Genomic DNA, 18,566 nt, shown 5'->3' on the forward strand with positions numbered 1-18,566 from the left:
TGAATCATTATTGTCGTAATGAAGTATAAGAATCAAGAGCGAGAGAGTGGGATTTATCGAGATGCTCAAGGGGGTTTGCTTGCCTGATAGAACGACGAAGGGGTACGACTCCTCTAACAGGTACTCGGGAACACCTTCCGGAGCGGAACCTATCGAGAAGAAACGGTGCCGGCAATCAATACACAAACAAATGCAACAATATGATGCATGACAATGGCATGTGCATATGCTAGTGTTTGGGCTAATGCAAGATGCTACCAAGTTGGTTGAAGCCCATTTGAATCCAAGATTCAAATGCAATTCAAAATGAAGCATTGAAAATGCCCATATTATGTTTTCACTTATACAGCATGTATAAGTTGGTTTTTCATGCATGTAACTGGCATAAATGGATTCCTTGCATTTTTCTGATAATTTTTCATATATAATTTATTTCATTCTGAGCTACGGTTGAATTATTATGATTTTTTGAAGTTTAGGCAATATTCTGGAATTTCCCGAGTTAAAATAATTCCAGAAAAGGAATAACTGCGCCAGCACTACGTCAGCATGACGTAAGTGAGTCAACAGGGCTGACCAGGTCAAACCTGACCAGTGGGTCCCACTGGTCAGTGACCCAGTCAACTAACTAAGTTAGTTAGTCCTAACTAACTGGGCGGGGCCCACTAGTCAGTGACTGTAGTAGCTAACCTAGTTAGTTAATTAGTGCTAACTATAGTAGTTAGTCGAGCGGGGCCCGCAAGTCAGTGAGAGAGAGGGGGAGGTCAAACTGGGCTGTGGGGTCAAGCCATGCCGGTCAAAAGTCAGCGGTCGCCGGCGTTTAGCCGTCGGCGAGTGCAAACGCGGCGGTGCGCTGCGGGTTTGGCCTACAAGGGGGCCATTTGGCGCGCGGAGTGCAGGTACGGGATGCGGACGCTCGTCCGCATCCAGCCGTGGTGGTGGCGCGACCGGGGAGCGGCTGGAGTGGAGCCGGGGATGACGAGTGCGGCGGCCGGAGCTCGGGTGTTCGCGGAGTTGGCGTTGTGGGGTGCAAGCGGGCAAGGGGAGGCGCTAGCGAGGCTTAGCGCGGGGCAGCAAGCTCGGTGGACACGCGTCTGGGACCAATGGTCACCGGAGCATTGCCGCCGACGAGCTTGGGCGGCGGCGCGGTTCGGTCGACAAGGGGGCGACGGCTGCGGGGCATAAACGAGGTCGGGAAGAGGGGGAACAGAAGCAGAATCTCATAGCGGAGGCGACGGGATGGTTAGCGGGCTCGGGGACATGTCGGAGATGACGGATGGGCGCCGGCGATCTCGGCGGCCGAGAGGTTGAAGACGATGGTGATGACGTCGCTATGGCGCGCCCCGGCTTGCTTGGCTCGATGGAGATGATGAAGACGACGTCGTGGAGCTCCTGGGCATGTCCAGGGGGCGAGGGGGAGGCAGTGGCCGCGGCAGCGGCGAGCGGTGGCGTCGGCTGCGCTCGGTGGCGCTGCGGGGAAGAGAAATCAGAGGAGGGGAGGACCGCGGGATTGAGTGAGAGAGGTCCAGGGGTGCGTGGCGACGCGAGGGAGGTCCAGGCGATGGGAGGACAGCCAGGCAGGGTGGAGGTGGCGCGCGGTGGCCGCGCGTGTGCATTGTGCCCAACTTCTCCTCTGCCTACTGGCAAGAGGTAGAAGACGGGGCTGCCCCTGGTGGGCTGGCCAGCTAGGCTGTAACAGCCAGGCCTCAGGTAAGGCCCAGGTAAGCCTTTTCCCTTTTTTTGTTTTCTTTTCTATTTTTCTAGCATTTGTTCTGATTTAGTAAAATACTAAATCATTTTATTTTCCTCTAACAATTTTTGCAGGGACCTAAGGGTTATTCCAAAGCCCCTCAGCAACAGTCAGAATTTTTGGACATATATAAAATATATCACATATATATATCCAAGGCAAATAATTATTGTATTAATTCCAAAAGGCCAAAATAAATATTTATGGGCTCCTAAAATTATTGGTTTGAATTTTACCTCTAACCAATATTTTCAGAGAGCAACATGAACATTTTCTTGGTCCTTTCTAGAGCACTTTTTATCCGGGTCATTTCCAGAAATGAGTTCTGAGGGTTTCACAAATCCCCATTTCAAATTTAAATGGAATTTAAACATGATGCACAAATGACTAGCTAGTCTAGGTCATACCAGAACTAGCGAAGTGACATTTGGGGCTGTCTTCTTTTATTTTGGTTCCGTAGTCGGACCTTTGATTGTACTTTGGATGATGTTTGAATTATTTATGTATTGTGTGAAGGGGCGATTGCAAGCCAACTCTTTATCGCTTTGTTATTCAGTACATGGGATGTGTGAAGATTACCCCTCTTACGACAAGCCTACCATGCGGCCATGCCTCTAAGTCGTGCCCCGACACATGGGAGATATAGCCACATTGTGGGTGTTACAAAGGGGGTCCGGAGTGGCCCCCGCTGCAAGGGCGCTTCGGATGCGACATCCGAAGACAAGACCCGTTCCTCCATCACCAAAGACGATGACGATGAGGAGGAGAAGAGCGACTCTCCCTCTGATGGATGGAGGAAGGAAGAAGAGGGCGGCCTCCATGATTCTGGAGGCGGAGGCCCCCAAGAAGGGGAAAGGCCCTCTCGCGGGCAGCTCCGCATGGGACATCGACAGTAGTCCGGAGCGACGCCCCCGCACTAAGCCTCGGGCCGCATCGTAAGTGCTAAGACTCGTACATGCCCATAAATCTAACCTCTCCTCTTTGTCGTATTGACATGATTAATTATGCTATTACTGTCCGACCCATGACAGCTCCCAGCGATCCTCATCAAGAGGCTCGTTGGACTCAAAGGAGATGGCCAGCGAGACACCGCCATCCGCTTACTCTCCTGAGGCCCAGGGAGATGTCGAGGTGCTATCTGAAGGACATTCCCAGGCCAGGGAGAGGTTTGAGAGGCCGTCAAGGCAGCGCAGGAGGGCGATACCTCGGCCGCCGGACACATGGGGGAACAAGCCCCCATGGAGACTGACGGTGGGGGCCGTACTCAATTCGGCCCCCCTCTGGGAACGGATCCGGAGACCCATATGGCCCTGGAGTCCGACAAGCAGCTTCCATCAAGGGAAGGAGGGGCGTCCGTCCCACCGGCGACCTCTGTCCAGCCAGAAGCGCCGGATAATCTGCTGGAACCGCTACGAGGAGCTTCCATTGTGGAAGAACACGATATCCTTATGGGTACGGTGATTGAGAAGGTTCAGTCCATCAAGAGCGGACTGACCGAAGCCTGCAGCGGCTTGCTGACAGGTTTTGAGGTAAGCGACGTTTAACCGAGAAAATCTCCACATAGATAGTAGCCCCTGAGACACTGTACGGTGTTCGGAAAGATAAGCCGGACAGAGGATCAATTAAATTTCATAGGAAACTAACCAAGTGTGTCTGATGTTAATAAGCAGGCGTCGCTGCTGGCCACGACTACTCATGCTGCCGAAGTCTCCGGACTAAAGCAGAAACTGGAGCGGGTCGAAAAAGAGCTTGGCCATGCGAGGAAGCAGCTGGAAGACCAGCAAGGTATGCACTGGCTCGCTATATATTCGGAAGAGTAAATGATGTATACTTACCGTAGTGTCATTATATGTGTAGGGGCGACGAACGAGGTCGAGGCCCTGAAAACGGCCCTGGCCGATGCCAAGGAGAGAGCCGTCAAGGAGCAGGTTGCTCGCAAGAAGCTGAAGGCCCGGCTGAACGAGGTCCAACAAGAGCTCCAGGACACGGTGAAGAAGTACGAGACCCTGGAGGGCGATATTTCGGCTAGAGAGACCGAACTTTCCAAGGCTTGTCAAAGCATGGAAGCGGCCCGGGTTGAAGCCCAGGGTGCCCTCCAGGAAATCCAAGAGGCCAGGAAGATCATGACGGGTAAGGCGTTTAGCTTGCAAAGCAAATATATAAAGAAGAAGTATTTCTTACTAAGCCGGATTCGGAGTTCTCCAGGGGCCTTCGCAGATCTGCCATACAGTGTGTCCAACGCCGCGAAGTTCTTCCGAGCCGAAGAAGGGAGATCCACGGAGAAATTGTTTTGGTCGTAGTATCTTGCGCCAGAGCATCCCGTGCCCTTCAGCGATCAGCTGAAACAACTGGTGGAGCTGCATAAGGTGGCCGAGCTAGCCATGAAGGATTTGATAATCCGGCTATGGCAAGTCGAAGCTATGCCCGGCAGCTACTTCGGGCTCGTGAAGCGGCTGGTGAATGTCTGTCCTCGGCTGGATGTCGTCAAGTGATCGACCTACATTGAAGGTGCACGCATGGCCTTCACCCGCTACAAGATGTGGTGGGCGAAGATGGACGCCGTCGAGCTGACCAAGGGGCCGCCGGAGGGCAAGGAGCACCGCACACCCAAGCGCTATTTTGCAGATTTCCTAGAGGGGTCTCGCATTGTAGCAATGCAGTGTGCGCAGGACACTATCTTTGAATAAATGTATTCAAGTTCCTTCTACCTTGTATGATAGAACAAAGCAGGTTTGCAATATAATGCTTGTTATGTTTTTAGATTTTTCCTCCTGTGCGGCCGTGTTATGTGAAATCTGAGGGTTTTCCAGTCGTCGGCTTCTGCCCCCACGTAGGTAGTACAGAGGTGTTCGAGATGGATTCTAAACAATCTAGATCCAATTATATGGTCCTTGAAGGAGTTGTTTCACGCAACGAACCAGACAGTCAGACTATGCGGCGTAAACACCCTCACTCAGCCATAGGAGTTTGACAATAAAAACACGGGCGCAACCTCTAGTATCCGAACTAGAGTGCTATAAGCGTCTGATCGGGAAGTACCGATCCTTCGTGTAATGCGGAAGAAATCTCCAACGATTTGCAACCTCCGAACAGCTGACCGGCTCTCGCCGCATCATGATAGTTAGTTTTCGACTTTCTCTACTGAGGTGCTCCTTTGGATAAACCAAGGCACAATCGCAGTAGTTCTCCCTTTACTAGCTTAGCTGACATAGCGGAACATAAGATAGCAAGCACAGGAGCCGGGCAACCCAACTATTGACCAAAGACATGATTTGGAGCCAATGCATATGTAACACCCACGATGCGGCTATATCTCCCACGTGTTGGGGCACGACTTAGAGGTATAGCCGCATGGTAGGTTTGTCGCAAGAGGGGTAATCTTCATACAATCCCATGTACTGAATAAGAAAGGGATAAAGAGTTGGCTCACAATCGCCACTTCACACAAATACAAGTTAAACATACATCATCCATAATACAATCAACGTCCGACTACGGAACCAAAATAAAGAAAGACAACCCCAAATGCTAGATCCCCGATCGCCCCAACTGGGCCCCACTACTGATCAACAGGAAAACGAAACAACACAACAATCCAGATCTTCAACGAGCTCCCACTTGAGCTGGGTTGCATCACCTACACTGGTATCATCAACGAAAAGTCCAAATATAGGTTAGGAAGTCGAATTAACAAAACGGAGATGTTTATAGATGTTTGGGGATGATCCAGACCCAACGGTGACGACTGTCCGGGTTGGGTTCGGGGGAGTTTTCGGACGCGCGCGCGAGGAGAGCCGCGGGCTGACGAGAGAGGTTAGGTTGGGCCTGGTGGTTGGTAGTGGACCGTGAAGATGGACTAGAGAGGAAAGAGAGGGAAAGCCCGGCAACAGTTTTCGGTGACCGAAAATGTCCCACGTTAGACCGGCTATACTGCCGCTATAGTTATCCGTTGGGGCGTCAAACGGACTACGAATGTGATGAAACTTGGCAGGCGACCTACTAACAACATAACAACACCGCATGCCAACTTTCATCCCATTCCGAGAACATTTCCTGGCCACTTATAAAATAATATTTCGGACATGCCGCGGGTGCGTGCAAGTGTGTCTGGGCTCAGAACGAACAACGAAAAGAACTGGGGAAACCCGGACGAATGCAAGTTCTGAAAACAAGATGATGCAATGCACATGATGACATGACAAGATGAAACACGCAAGCGAATGACATGGCAACAACAGGGAATACCTGGAAGACACCTGGCGCGGCGGACTCAGGGCGTCACAACACTCCACCATTACGAGAGGATCTCGTCCCGAGATCTAGGATGGCACCAGAGGGAAAACAGAAGAGGAAGGGGAAGAGGTAAAACTAAGTTGCTTCTTTGACAAACGAGTGAAACCAAAGAACCTTGCGAGGTTGAACAACTTGAAAGAAAGAATACAGCGAAGATGAACAAAGTTGAAAACACTCCGTTAGAAAATAGGGACAAGGAACATTACTAGAACCTTGTAGGTTGAAAGACATAAGAAAAGGGGTTGCAATGGACAATAAATACATGCAAGCACTCCGGTAAAAACTAGTTGTACAGGGAACGATAAGGATCAATTGCGACAACACTCCGGTTGGAAATGGAAGGCAAAGAATATGAACTTGGCAAAATGAAAGCACTTGGATGAGAGTCCGGTTAGAAGAGGAATGATAGACACAACACTCCGGTTAAACAAGATAGAGAAGGAATAAGGATGATATAATTTGGACAACACTCCGACTGAAAATGGAAGGAATTAACAAGAACTTGACAAGATGAGAGGATACTTGATGAAATCAACAACACACTGCCTCCGGAACTATTTAAAGGAAGGCACAATGGGTAAGAAAGATTTCAGACAGCACTCCGGTTGAGAAGGGAGGCAAAACTTGACATAATGGGAAGAACTTGAAAAGTGGGCACGACACTCCGGCTGAATGGACAAGCACGAAAATAACATAGTCCTCACAATCCGAGATGATGAGTGAAGAGAGCAACATCACAATGCCTTCGGAACAAATATAAGAATGGAATCAAAAGAACAGAGAAGAAGACAACATGTTCTGCCTGAAATGAGTTTAAGAAAGCATCCTTAAAAAGAAGGATTGAATTGAGTTGTTGGAAGATCAATACAAAAGGATATGATCCTCGTGGGCTTATGGAGACATCTGAAAATTATGAGGTGACAACCAGCCACTACCATAATAGGAACATTCCTTAGGGAAGGCATTAAGTGAAATCTATACCAAGATAGCTCCAACGAAGAGATAGATGGATTGAAAAGATCTCATGCTCGAATAAATTGATGAGTTTAACTATCTCATTCTTGACAACTGTTGAATCATGACACACGAAGGGAAATTGTCAAGCGTGACATAACACCATCTCGAAATATAAGGTAGAAATAATTGCACTTCGGAATGCAAGATGAAGAATGCTTGAGCTCCTCTGAAAAGAATCTCGATGAACACTTCGAGAAGGAATTAAATCCTTGATGAAACATCATGTAGAGTCTCCATGAAGAACTCCGGTAATAAAAGAAATGGTAGGAGGGAAGAAAAATTGAAAACACAAGGTGAAGCCTTGCAATGATTTAGATGAAGCTTCACGACGATATAATGCGGAAAAAAAACTTGGAACTCCGGAAAAGAAAGATGAACAAATGAGATCAAGAATTTTGATGAACCTCCGGAATAAGAAATTAATTTACTTGGATGGAACAAGAATAAGAATTGCATTATGTTTATCCTTCACCAATTTAAATTGATGACAAGCAACAGATTTGGCATACTACTTATTCTTGTTGAAAGAATTAAGATAGATATAGCGCAAACTTGAGGAAGGTCTTCAGCGAACCACCGGTAGGATTTGGAAAGAAACGAATGAATTGATACAATAACAACGGAAGAGAATTCTTCAGCGAACCACCGTAAGAATTGAAAATGAAAATAGCAAAGGCACAATTCACCGGGAAGAATTGGAGAATGAACGAAGATACTTTAGGGGATTTTGATACAAATGAACGAAGAGATCACGAGCTGATTAGAGAAAACTTGAATGATGCACCGGTAAGATTTAGAGAATGAGAGATGAAAGCTGGAATGAATAAATTTGAGATGATGGGCTTCGGAGAATCAAATTGAAAAGACTCTTGAATTGCTCCGGATGGGTGAAGAGAATTCTCACAATCGGAAATAATTATGAGAGGATGGCAGAGAATGGAGCAAGATTTAAGAGAAACTCTTCTTCGGTCTTCACAAACCCGAGAATGACGATGAGAAACACCACCATGAATTTTTGAGGCACTCAGGAATGAAAAATAGAAAGGTTGAACCAACGATGAAAATAATTTGAAAGATCTTGGAGAAAGACATTTGACTAATGACCAATCATTCTTACGTCAAACTTTGAAATGAATTTGAGAATAACTCCGGGAAAATTAGAAGAGTTAGGTAAGATCCTGGGAAAAGACCTGTGGGTTAGGGCCCACTCAAAAAGAAACACCGTGAACGATTTAAAAGAGAGATTGCGCCGGTTGAATTAAATGGCTTAAATGAGATAACAACCTCGAAATAGGTTGAACGGATGTTGAATGAAAAGATGAGCCTTTTGAGATATCTTCAGCACTCCAGAACAAATGAATAGTGAGTAGTTTATAATTAACAGGTGCACCGGCAAGAGAAGACATTTGAAACAAGGAAAGGATATGATCAACAAAGATTGAATTGAATCCACCAGGGAAGAAAAAAAACGGACGAATAATACACTTGAAGCTCCATTAGTATCCTCCTGAGAATCACCAGATAAGAACATTAACGGAACTGAATGGAGAGACTTCCCATCAATAAAAGGATACTTGATTAAGAAATCTGAATCCTGGAAGAAAAGGGTGGGAGGGTGGGAAAACAACACAACTTGGGACGGATGAACAAACAACATTGAGAAAACTGAGATTGGATCTTGCGGATGTTGAAAATGATCGGATCCACTTGAAGAGGAATGATACGTCCATTTTGCATCATGCTTTTATATTGATATTTATTGCATTATGGGCTGTTATTACACATTATGTCACAATACTTATGCCTATTCTCTCTTATTTTACAAGGTTTAAATAAAGAGGGAGAATGCCGGCAGCTAGGATTCTGGGCTGGAAAAGGAGCAAATATTAGAGACCTATTCTGTCGTGGAATTGTCATGGCAGATGTCCTAGAGCAAGGACTTAGTCGTAGGGCCATCGCACTAGGAAGCTTAAAGGGGTTAATCGGGACAAAGGACACGAGAGAGTTTTTATACTAGTTCGGCCCCTTACGATGAAGGTAAAAGCCTACGTCTAGTTGGGTTTGGTATTGCTAGGGTTTCGATCTCCAAGAGGCTCAACTCGCCGGCTTGGTTATCGATTTGTTGCTTCTTACCCTAAGCCGCCACCGGGTCGTCCCCTTATATACATGGGTTGACGCCTAGTGGCCTACAGGGTCCCGACCGGCTCATAATTGTGTCTGGCTCGGTGACTTCCTTTACATGCCTTCCTTTACAAGTATTTCCTTACATATGGCGGTTCATAATTTCAGGCCTTAAACCGCCTTCAGGCCTTTGGGCCTTCTATAAAACTTAATAAACTACAATCTTGAATGTTTACTGGGCTTCTTGCGTAACCCGCCATTGGGGCTGACCCGGCCCCTCCTGGGTGGGTCTCAATTGATAGTAATATCCCCAACATATTCTGCACAGCTCCAAAAGTCCTGAAACTTCACGGAAGACGTTTTCAGAATATATGAAAAATATTGAGCGCAAGAAGTTCACCAGGGGGGCCACACCTTGCCCACGAGGGTGGGGGGCGCGCCCCTACCTCATGGGCCCCCTGGTGGCCCTTCGGTGGCCATCTTCTCCTATATGGAGTCTTTCGATGAGAAAAAAATCACAAGCCATCTTTCCGGACGAGACTCCGTCGCCACGAGGCGGAACCTTGGCGGAACCAATCTAGGGCTCTGGCGGAGCTGTTCTGCCGGGGGAACTTCCCTCCGGGAGGGGGAAATAATCACCACCGTCATCACCAACGCTCCTTTCATCGGGAGAGGTCAATCTCCATCAACATCTTCACCAGCACCATCTCCTCTCAAAACCATAGTTCATCTCTTGTATCCAATTCTTGTCTCCAAGTCTGGGATTGGTACCTGTTGGTTGCCAGTAGTGTTAATTACTCCTTGTAGTTGATGCTAGTTGGTTTACTTGGTGGAAGATCATATGTTCAGATCCTAAATACATATTAATACTCCTCTGATTATGAACATGAATATGCTTTGTGAGTAGTTATGTTTGTTCCTGAGGACATGGGAGACATCTTGCTATTAGTAGTCATGTGAATTTGGTACTCGTTCGATATTTTGATGAGATGTATGTTGTCTCTCCTCTAGTGGTGTTATGTGAACGTCGACTACATGACACCACACCATTATTTGGGCCTAGAGGAAGGCATTGGGAAGTAATAAGTAGATGATGGGTTGCTAGAGTGACAGAAGCTTAAACCCTAGTTCATGCGTTGCTTCGTAAGGGACTGATTTGGATCCATATGTTTCTTGCTATGGTTATGTTTACCTTAATACTTTTGTTGTAGTTGCGGATGCTTGCAATAGAGGTTAATCATAAGTGGGATGCTTGTCCAAGTAAGGGCAGCACCCAAGCAACAGTCCACCCACATACCAAATTATCAAAGTACCGAACGTGAATCATATGAACATGATGAAAACTAGCTTGACGATATTCCCATGTGTCCTCGGGAGCGCTTTACATCATATAAGAGTTTGTCCAGGCTTGTCCTTTGCTACAAAAAGGATTGGGCCACCTTGCCTCCCTTTATTTACTTTTATTACTTGTTGCTCGTTACAAATTATCCTATCACAAAACTGTCTGTTACCTATTATTTCAGTGCTTGTAGAGAATGCCTTGCTGAAAACCGCTTATCATTTCCTTCCGCTCCTCGTTGGGTTCGACACTCTTACTTATCGAAAGGACTATGATAGATCCCCTATACTTGTGGGTCATCAAGACTCTTTTCTGGCACCGTTGCCAGGGAGTGAAGCGACTTTGGTAGGTGGAATTTGGTAAGGAAAAATTTATATAGTGTGCTGAAATTTACTGTCACTTGTTACTATGGAAAGTAATCCTCTGAGGGACTTGTTTGGGGTATCTTCACCTCGACCAATAGAGCAAAGAGTTGCTCCCCAACCTACTGAACCTACTAAAAATGAAAATGTCTGCTTTGAAATTCCTTCGGGTATGATAGAAAAACCGCTAGCTAATCCTTTTGCAGGAGACGGAACAATTCATCCTGATGAGCACCTAATATATGTGGATGAAGTTTGTGGATTATTTAAGCTTGCAGGTGTACTCGGAGATGTTATTAAGAAGAAGGTCTTCCCTTTATCTTTGAAGGAAGATGCATTGACATGGTATAGGCTATGTGATGATACGGGGTCATGAACTACAAACGATTGAAATTGGAATTTCATTAGAAGTTTTATCCTATGCATCTTGTTCATCGTGATCGCAATTATATATATAATTTTTGGCCTCACGAAGGAGAAAGCATCGCTCAAGCTTGGGGGAGGCTTAAATCAATGTTATATTCATGCCCCAATCATGAGCTCTCAAGAGAAATGATTATTCAAAATTTATATGCTCGACTTTCTGATAACAATCGCACCATCCTCGATACTTCTTGTGCTAGCTCTTTTATGACGAAGACTGTTGAATTCAAATGGGATTTATTGGAAAGAATTAAATGCAACTCTGAAGATTGGGACCTCGACGAAGAGCATGAAGAAGAGAGATTATTGAAAACTCTGAAGAAGCACCGTGCCGCTATTGGATATACTCTTGATGATCTTAAGGGCATTAGTCCCACTCTGTGTCAGCACAAAATAAATTTGGAGGAAGATGCCAAACCAGTTCGTGATCATCAATGATGGCTGAATCCTAAGATGAAGGAAGTGGTAAGAAAGGAAATACTGAAACTTCTTGAGGCAGGTATAATTTATCCCATTGCTGATAGTCAGTGGGTAAGTCCTGTCCATTGTGTTCCTAATGATAAAGATGAGTTGATCCCGCAAAGAATTATTACAGGTTATAGGATGGTAATTGATTTCTGAAAATTAAATAAAGCTACTAGAAAGATCATTACCCCTTACCTTTTATCGATCAAATGCTAGAAAGATTATCCGAACATATACATTTTTGCTTTCTAGATGGTTATTCTGGTTTCTCTCAAATACCTGTGTCAGCTAATGATCAATCAAAGACTACTTTTACTTGTCCTTTTGGTACTTTTCCTTATAGAAATATGCCTTTTGGTTTATGTAATGCACCTGCTACCTTTCAAAGATGCATGATGGCTATATTCTCTGACTTTTGTGAAAAGATTTGTGAGGTTTTCATGGATGATTTTTCCGTCTATGGACCCTCTTTTGATGATTTCTTAAGAAACCTTTACCGAGTTTTGTAGAGATGTGAAGAAACTAATCTTGCCTTGAATTGGGAAAAGTGCCACTTTATGGTTAATGAAGGTATTGTCTTGGGGCATAAAGTTTCTGAAAGAGGTATTGAGGTTGATAAAGCCAAGGTTGATGCTATTGAGAAGATGCCATGTCCCAAGGACATCAAATGTATAAGAAGTTTCCTCGGTCATGACGAGTTTTATAGGAGGTTCATTAAGGACTTCTCCAAAATTTCTCGGCCTCTGACTAATTTATTACAAAAAGATATACCATTTGTTTTTGATGATGATTGCGTAGAAGCATTTGAAATACTTAAGAAAGCATTAATCTCTGCACCTATTGTTCAGCCACCTGATTGGAATTTACCCTTTGAAATTATGTGTGATGCTAGTGATTATGCTGTAGGTGCTGTTCTAGGGCAAAGAGTTGATAAGAAATTAAATGTATTCAATATGCTAGTAAAACTCTAGACAATGCCCAGAGAAATTATGCTACTACTGAAAAAGAATTCTTAGCGGTTGTATTTGCTTGTGATAAGTTCAGACCTTATATTGTTGATTCTAAAGTAACTATTCACACGGATCATGCTGCTATTAAATATCTTATGGAAAAGAAAGATGCTAAGCTTAGACTTATTAGATGGGTTCTCTTGCTACAAGAATTTGATTTGCATATTGTTGATAGAAAAGGAGCTGAGAACCCCATTACAGACAACTTGTCTAGGTTAGAAAATGTTCTTGATGACCCACTACCTATTGATGATAGCTTTCCTGATGAACAATTAAATGTCATAAATGCTTCTCATACTGCTCCATGGTATGCTTATTATGCTAATTACATTGTTGCTAAATTTATACCACCTAGTTTCACATACCAGCAAAAGAAAAAGTTCTTCTATGATTTGAGACATTACTTTTGGGATGACCCACACCTTTATAAAGAAGGAGTAGATGGTGTTATTAGACGTTGTGTACCTGAGCATGAACAGGAATAGATCCTACGCAAGTGTCACTCCAAGGCTTATGGAGGACACCACGCTGGAGATAGAACTGCACATAAGGTATTACAATCCGGTTTTTATTGGCCTACTCTCTTCAAGGATGCCCGTAAGTTTGTCCTGTCTTGTGATGAATGTCAAATAATTGGTAATATTAGTAGACGTCAAGAAATGCCTATGACTTGTTATTGAACCATTTGATGTTTGGGGCTTTGATTATATGGGACCTTTTCCTGCCTCTAATGGATATACACATATTTTAGTTGCTGTTGATTACGTTACTAAGTGGGTAGAAGCTATTCCAACTAGTAGTGCTGATCATAACACCTTTATTAAGATGCTTAAAGAAGTTATTTTTCCAAGGTTTGGAGTCCCTAGATATTTAATGACTGATGGTGGTTCACATTTTATTCATGGAGCTTTCCGTAAAATGCTTGCTAAGTATGATGTTAATCATAGAATTGCATCTCCTTATCACCCACAGTCTAGTGGTCAAGTAGAATTGAGTAATAGAGAACTCAAATTAATTTTGCAAAATACTGTTAATAGATCTAGAAAGAAGTGGTCTAAGAAACTTGATGATGCATTATGGGCCTATAGAACTGCATATAAAAATCCTATGGGTATGTCTTCGTATAAAATGGTTTATGGAAAAGCATGTCATTTACCTCTCGAATTAGAACATAAGGCCTATTGGGCTATTAAAGAGATCAATTATGAACTTGTCGGTGAGAAGAGGTTATTTGATATTAGCTCACTTGATGAATGGAGAACCCATGCCTATGAAAATGCCAAGTTGTTTAAAGAAAAAGTTCAAAGATAGCATGACAAAAGAATACAAAAGCGTGAGTTTAATGTAGGTGATTATGTATTGCTATACAACTCTCGTTTAAGATTTTTTACAGGAAAACTTCTCTCTAAATGGGAAGGTCCTTACATTATCGAGGAGGTCTATCGTTCCGGTGCCATAAAAATCAACAACTTCGAAGGCACAAATCCGAAGGTGGTGAACGGTCAAAGAATTAAACATTATATCTCAGGTAATCCTATAAATGTTGAAACCAATGTTATTAAAACCGTAACCCCGGAGGAATACATAAGGGACACTTTCCGGAATGTTTCAGACTCCGAAAAGGAATAGGTATGTGGTACGGTAAGTAAACCGACTCCAAAACAGTTCTAATGGCAATTTTCCTCCGTTTTGGAATATTTAGAAAAATAGAAAAATAAGAAGCAGTCCGAGAGGGACATGAGGGCTCCACGAGGGTGGAGGGCGCGCCCCCTACCTCGTGGGCACCTCGTGTGCTCTCTAGACTCCGTTTTCGTACACAACACGCATTTTGGTCGGTAAAAATTCATTATATGACCTCCCAAAGGTTTCGACCACCGTATCACGCAAAAATCCTCTGTCTTTGTTTCAAGCTGTCTCGCTGCAGATTAGAGCAACATGTCGTCCCAGGATTCAGAAGGAGAAAGCTATGTGGCTGATTACCTTGCAGATCCTAAGGTCTATGGGGATGTAGAGCATTGTGGTTGGACTATGGAAGAAGAAGAGGACTATGAACCCAAGGGAAGGGAGGAGACAATCTCAAAAGAAGATGAAGTCCCATTACCTCAACCTGGGGACATGCATGTGGAGTTCAAAAAGTCAAGCCTACCGGATAGAGTAAAGAAACCTAAGATCGAGTTTATCACTTTCCGTCTCTTGCAGGAAAATAAACAAGAATTATGCAAAAAGATACTAAGCCTGGAGTAGGAGATCGATGACCTAAGGGACCAAAATTTTGTCCTCAAGCGCAAATTAAGGAAGAAGCCTACGCCATCAACAAAACCATCAACTCCTTCACTGACAAAAGAGATATAGTCACATGGGTATGGGCACTCCCGTTAGCAACTACCAAGCTTGGGGGAGTGCCCCGGTATCGTATCACCATTACTTTTATCTTTACCGTTTTCTTAGTTCGATCCTTTTGGTAATATCTTGATCTAGTAGAATAAAAGCTTTTAGTATGATTTAGTTGTGAGTTTTTCTTTATGATCCTTCTATGTAATCGAGTCCATGAGCTATATAAAATAAAGATTAGTGTTGAGTCAAGGGCTTGATTATTTTGCCATGATCTTGAGTGAATAAAAGAAAAGAGAAAGAAATAAAAAGAAACAAAGAGATCATATGGATCTTATGGAGAGTAATGACTTCACATAGAAAGAGTGATGAATAAAAGTTGTTGAGAGTCGACAAACATAGTTTTGGTCATCGTTGCAATTAATAGGAAGTAATAAAGAAAGAGAGGTCTTCACAAATAAATATACTATCTTGGACATCTTTTATGATTGTGAGCACTCATTAAAATATGACATGCTAAATAGCTGACATTGGACAAGGAAGACAACGTAAGGGTTATGTTTTCTTACATCTGAGGTAAATTATATTGTCATGGATCATCCAACATGATTGAGCTTGCCTTTCCCCCTCATGCTAGCCAAATCCTTTGCACCAAGTAGAGATACTACTTGTGCTTCCAAACACCCTTAAACCAGTTTTGCCATGAGAGTCCACCATATCTACCTATGGATTGAGTAAGATCCTTCAAGTAAGTTGTCATCGGTGCAAGCAATAAAAATTGGTCTCTAAATATGTATGATTGATTGGTGTGGAGGAAATAAGCTTTATACAATTGTGTGATATGGAAGAAATAAAAGTGACAGACTACATAATAAAGGTCCATATCACAAGTGGCATATAAAGTGACGTTCTTTCGCATTAAGATTTGTGCATCCAACCATAAAAGCGCATGACAACCTCTGCTTCCCACTGCGAAGGGCCTATCTTTTACCTTTATCTCCTACCTTACATAAGAGTCATGGTGATCGTCACCCTTACTTTTTACATTTTATCTCTTGGCAAGCACAACGTGTTGGAAAGATCCTGGTATATATGGCTAATTGGATGTAAGTTTTCATGAACTATTATTGTTGACATTGCCCTTGAGGTAAAACGTTGGGAGGCAAAACTATAAGCCCCTATCTTTCTCTGTGTCCGATTAAAACTCCATACCCATAAGTATTGCGTAAGTGTTAGCAGTTGTGAAAGACTATATGATAGTTGAGTATGTGGACTTGCTGAAAAGCTCTTATATTGACTCTTTCCTATGTTATGATAAATTGCAATTGCTTCAATGACTGAGATTATAGTTTGTTAGTTTTCAATGAAGTTTATGATTCATACTTGAAATTGTGATTGAATTGTTACTCTAGCATAAGAGATCATATGACAAGAATTATATAAGTTGTTGTTCTAAGAATGATCATGATGCCCTCATGTCCGTATTTTATTTTTATTGACACCTCTATCATTAAACATGTGGTCATATTTTTCGATTTTGGCTTTCGCTTGAGGACAAGCGAGGTCTAAGCTTGGGGGAGTTGATACGTCCATTTTGCATCATGCTTTTATATCAATATTTATTGCAGAATGGGCTGTTATTACACATTATGTCACAATACTTATGCCTATTCTCTCTTATTTTACAAGGTTACATAAAGAGGGAGAATGTTGGCAGCTGGGATTCTGGGCTGGAAAAGGAGCAAATATTAGAGACCTATTCTGCACAGCTCCAAAAGTCCTGAAACTTCACGAAAGACGTTTTCAGAATATATGAAAAATATTGAGAGCAATAAGTTCACCAGGGGGGCCACACCCTGCCCACGAGGGTGGGTCGCGCGCCCTACCCCCTGGGCGCGCCCCTACCTCGTGGGCCCCCTGGTGGCCCTTCGGTGGCCATCTTCTTCTATATGGAGTCTTTCGATGAGAAAAAAAATCATAAGCCATCTTTCTGGACGAGACTCTGCCGCCACGAGGCGGAACCTTGGCGGAACTAATCTAGGGCTCTGGCGGAGCTGTTCTGCCGGGGAAACTTCCCTCCGGGAGGGGGAAATAATCACCATCGTCAGCACCAACGCTCCTCTCATCGGGAGAGGTCAATCTCCATCAACATATTCACCAGCACCATCTCCTCTCAAAACCCTAGTTCATCTCTTGTATCCAATTCTTGTCTCCAAGTCTGGGATTGGTACCTGTGGGTTGCTAGTAGTGTTAATTACTCCTTGTAGTTGATGCTAGTTGGTTTACTTGGTGGAAGATCATATGTTCAGATCCTAAATACACATTAGTACCCCTCTGATTATGAACATGAATATGCTTTGTGAGTAGTTACGTTTGTTCCTGAGGACATGGGAGAAGTCTTGCTATTAGTAGTCATGTGAATTTGGTATTCGTTCGATATTTTGATGAGATGTATGTTGTCTCTCCTCTAGTAGTGTTATGTGAACGTCGACTACATGACACCACACCATTATTTGGCCCCAGAGGAAGGCATTGGGAAGTAATAAGTAGACGATGGGTTGCTAGAGTGACAGAAGCTTAAACCCTAGTTTATGCGTTGCTTCGTAAGGGGCTGATTTGGATCCATATATTTCATGCTATGGTTAGGTTTACCTTAATACTTTTGTTGTAGTTGCGGATGCTTGCAATAGAGGTTAATCATAAGTGGGATGCTTGTCCAAGTAAGGGCATCACCCAAGCACCGGTCCACCCACATACCAAATTATCAAAGTACCGAACGTGAATCATATGAACGTGATGAAAACTAGCTTGACGATATTCCCATGTGTCCTTGGGAGCGCATTACATCATATAAGAGTTTGTCCAGGCTTGTCCTTTGCTACAAAAAGGATTGGGCCACCTTGCTGCACTTTATTTACTTTTATTACTTGTTGCTCGTTATAAATTATCCTATCACAAAACTATCTGTTACCTATTATTTCAGTGCTTGTAGAGAATACCTTGCTGAAAACCACTTATCATTTCCTTCTGCTCCTTGTTGGGTTCGACACTCTTACTTATCGAAAGGACTACGATAGATCCCCTATACTTGTGGGTCATCAAGGAACACGCCGGTTGAAAAGGATTGACATGACCATCTCGATTATCATGAAGGATTGGTATTCACATAGAAGTGTGAGAACACCACTTAGGAAAGGTGTGGAATCAACACTTGACATCGAAGCAACTCGAATACCACAATCAAAACAAAAACAAGGATTGGCTTGCAGAATAAGCCGGAACAAACATATGATAGAGATTTCGTCCGAAGTTTTCGTGGTGGGGCCCACACGGGATCGATCGTACAGCACCATCATCTACAAGGCAGTGCACATGACATACGAAGCGTCCCCGAGTTAGCATAGCCAAGGACTCTTTAAGACAAAACGAGACCACTGTAAAACCAACCGTGGATA

The sequence above is a fragment of the Triticum dicoccoides genome, chromosome 1A, assembly GCF_002162155.2.
Source record: "Triticum dicoccoides isolate Atlit2015 ecotype Zavitan chromosome 1A, WEW_v2.0, whole genome shotgun sequence".
Lineage (NCBI taxonomy): Eukaryota > Viridiplantae > Streptophyta > Magnoliopsida > Poales > Poaceae > Triticum > Triticum dicoccoides.